Source organism: Camellia sinensis, chromosome 3 (genome assembly GCF_055761805.1).
Source record: "Camellia sinensis isolate YWXY chromosome 3, ASM5576180v1, whole genome shotgun sequence".
Taxonomy (NCBI): Eukaryota; Viridiplantae; Streptophyta; class Magnoliopsida; order Ericales; family Theaceae; genus Camellia; species Camellia sinensis.
In genome coordinates, this window is record NC_138963.1 from 89,382,501 (window position 1) to 89,386,702 (window position 4,202).

Genomic DNA, 4,202 nt, shown 5'->3' on the forward strand with positions numbered 1-4,202 from the left:
CAAAGAACTGGTTACAAAAATACGTACCCTGATCACTTATTATGGCTCTAGGAAACCCAAAACGACTAAAGATGTTTTCATGCAAGAATTTGATTATAACTCTAGGATCGTTTATTATGGCTCTAGGAAATCCCTCCGTTGCATTTCATGAGAAGGTTTGGTGCCCTCCTCTAGGTGTATATAATGCATGCGCACAGAGGGATCTATCCCTTTCAAATTAGCCACTGACCACCCTATAGCACTTCGATGTGCCACGGGAACCCTCATTAACTGACTCTCCTACTCTACAGTCAAGTCAGATGCAATGATGACTGGTAAAGTATCCTGGGGCCCTAAAATAGCATACTTGAGTGTGGTCGGGAGTGGCTTTAACTCAAGTGTAGGTGGTGTGACCAAAGATGGTATGGCAGACTCTCTCGACAGAGGAGGAAGTGACTCAAACTGGGCTTTCCACGGAGGAAAATCCGGTGTATAAGAAGCATTAAGCAAGACATTCACCTCCTCAACTGACCCATCAATATCAAAATTTTCAAACCCAAAATGAGCTAGACAAGCCTCTAAAGGGTTCTCTACAAGAATGGAGGGCAAAACTTCCTCCACAACCTCATCCACAACATCCACAAATAAGCACTCCTCTCTCTCATGGGGTTGTTGGGATGCTTGGAAAACATTAAGTTTCACTTGCATGTTACCAAATGAAACTTCCATAACCCCGGTCCGACAATTAATGCATGGATTGGCCGTAGCCAAGAAAGGTCGACCTAAGATTACTAGGATTTATTTCGTAGAACTGGCTACCGGTTCCATATCTAAAACCAAAAAGTCAACAGGAAAATAAAACCTATCGACCTTCACTAGCACATCCTCAATCATGCCACGTGGCACTTTGAGTGACCGGTCAACCAATTGAAGAGTGGCAATAGTGGGCTTCAACTCGCCAAGCCCAAATTCCTCGTACACAGAGTACGACAACAAATTGACACTAGCCCCTAAATCTAACAAGGCCCTATCAATGAAATGGTCCCCTATAATGCATGCAATGGTTAGGGCACCCGGGTCCTTAAGCTTAGGAGGTGTGTCATTCAATAGAATGGAGCTTACTTGCTCCGTGAGTAGGACCTTTTGGGACACATGTGTCCTAGATTTACGCTTTTGCGTATAAAGGTCCTTCAAAAATTTGGCATAGAAGGGTACTTGCTTAATCGCCTCCAACAGGGGGAGGTTGATTTTTACCTGTTTAAAGACCTCCATCGTTGCTTCTATAGATGCCGCCTTCTTATTAAAAGGGGACAGTGTATCAAGGCATTGGGGAAAGGGTGCCTTAGGCACATTTGGTGCCTTAGGCTCATGTGAAGTGCTAGGGACTAAGTCATCCCTCTTAAGTGTTTCCCTCTCACCCTTGCTCTCATTGGGTGTACCACTGTGGTCACCCTTCTTAGCTCTAGTTGCATCAGACGCAACTGACTGAGGCTCTACCTCCCTCCCACTTCTCAAAGTGATCACTGCTTGCACCTGCTCATGGTGCTTTCCATTCCCACTCGAACTCTCTGCCCCGTATTGTCCCTTAGGGTTGGCCACAGTTTGACTTGGTAATTTTCCCTCCTCTCTCCGATTCATGTTGTTAGCCATTTGACCCAGTTGGGCCTCTAGCTTGGCAATAGGGTGAGTATGGGAGTGAACTGCCGGTGCTAACCCTTTAAGTTTTGTGAGAACTTCTAACACCTGAGTCTCAAAAGCCGAGTTGCCTTGAGGAACAGGCGGGGGTTGTGGTTGCCGGTACGGTTGTGGGGGTCGATAAGGTTGCGGTGGTCGGTAGGATGATTGGTTGGCAAAATTATTAAAATTCTACCTTGGTGGTGGAGGATTGTAAAAAGTTCCTTGTAAATGAGGTCTCCATGAAAAATTGGGGTGATTTCTCTATCCCGAATTATATGTATTGGAGTATGGGTCATTACCCGGGTTGGAGAATCCTTGAGCCGCATTCATATGCTCTTGGACTAACTCCGAAAATTGTGATGCCGAAGGGCACTCACTCAAGTCATGAGCAGGGCTCGCACAAATAACACATGCCTTACGGAATTGAGGCTGATCTTGTTAGGTAGGGGCATGTCCCGCAGCTAATAATTGGTCCATTTTGTGGGACAGTGCCTCTACTTGTTGGGTTAACTCTAGGTTTTGCCCGACCTCATAAATGCCCTCTCTTTTCGAGGCTCCAACTATTGGTTGCCAGACTTGCCGGGCGGCAGAGGCATGGTGAAGGGAATTATAACTTAGGTTCTCAAACAATTGCCATGCCTTGGTATCATTTTTGGACATGAATGTCCCACCATAGGATAAGTCCACCATTTGGCAGTGTGGCTCAGTTAAGCCATAATAAAATGTTTGAACAAATTGCCAATCAGGCACTTGGTGGTGAGGACACTGTTAGAGAAGGTCTCGAAGTCTTTCCCACGTCTCATGGAATTGTTCGCCATCCATTTGAGCAAAGTTTGTGATGGCTCACCTAAGTTGGTAGGTTTTACCTATGGGAAAGTACTTCTCCAAGAACCGTTGTTGTAATTGATCTCAAGTTGTGATTGAATTAGCAGGTAAGGAATCCAGCCAGTGTTTGGCTTTATCCTTTAATGAGAATGGAAACAATCGCAACATTAAGGCCTCATTTGTGAAATTTTGGATCCTCACTATCGAGCAAATTTCCAAAAATTCATTCAAATGTTTGTAAGGATCATCATGAGTTAGTCCATGGAATGATGGAAGCATTTGTATGGTGCTGGACTTAATCTCATAATGAGCAGCAGTGGTGTTGGGTAATTGGATGCATGACGGTAATGTATATGCAGTGGGTGTGAAATAATCCTTAAGGGTCCGGTTAGGCACATTTGGGACATCTGGATCTGCCATCTCTAATGGCTCAATGTATGAATATGAATGCTCAAGCCTAGGAACACGGGCAGAGGCCCTAAGTCTCTGAAGAGTCCTTTCTAGTTAAAGGTCCAAACTCCACAATTTAGGGCGACAAGAACGACGCCCGTGCATACACTACCCACACACACACACAAAAAGTTCCGACTCTGTGCACTAATTTATGAAAGCAAAATACCAAAGCGAGAAATACTCACAGCAGTTTAACGAAAATGCTTTACTCGTCTTGCGGGTGCTTGACGTGTAGACGTTGTCTCCAACCTCTAATTGAGTTTCGTCTTGCTTTTTAGCACTTTGGTGCTTTGCTTGTGAGTGTTTGCTTCTGTTTATGACTTTAGTGCTGCGGTTTTTTTATTTTATTTTTAAAGCTCGGTTGCGCTCCGCTTGCACTTCGGCGATAGCTCCAATTTCAAACGCTCTGCACACTTAACAACACGAAAGCATAAAATCCTAAACTAAAAATTAAAATAAGAATGTAACTTTAAATTAACTAATTTCGCCAGAAATCCCGGGCAACGGCGCCAAAATTTGATGGGTCGTTGAACACTCCAAATATAAATCACTAAACTATACCAAATTCTATCAAAATAATGGCAAGTCCAGGTATCGATCCACAGGGACATATGTGAAATTAGATTAATTCAATCGCAAAATCCCTAAATTAATTTCGATTAAAAAGATAAGATTGATTTTATAACTAAATAGCAATTAAATGAATTTGAGGAATTATACTAACAATTAAAATTAGGGTTTGAGATAATAATTTTCGGGAAAAATCCTACGGCAGAGAATTCACCACTAACCACATTGATGAGACTTAACATTGGCCAACAATTGTGATTTTGTTTGAACTGCCCAATATTTCACAACTACAAGTTTGAAATATTGATCAAGAGGGTTGTTGCATTCAACGTACAGGCACGAATCATCCCGAGTAGTACGAGTCGTTTGCGCTAAACTATGGTAGCAATACGACCCGTCTCTCATAGCATGACTTGTCTCGTACTTTGAATACAAACACGAAGAAAACTAATGTATGGAATGCATTAAACAATCATAGAGAGTAAAATACTTGAAGAGATGAAAGAAGCAAATATTAAAAACTTCTAAATCATCCATACATCCATTCAAACCAATTCACAATTAAAGCTAATGAGAAATCCTATTACATGGCTAGGGTTTCATCAAAACCCTAGAAAAGACGACTAGCCACTCATGGAGGAGTGGGAAGATGAAAAAGATGAGGAAGAAACCCCCATGGAAGTGTCCTTCAAGCTTTA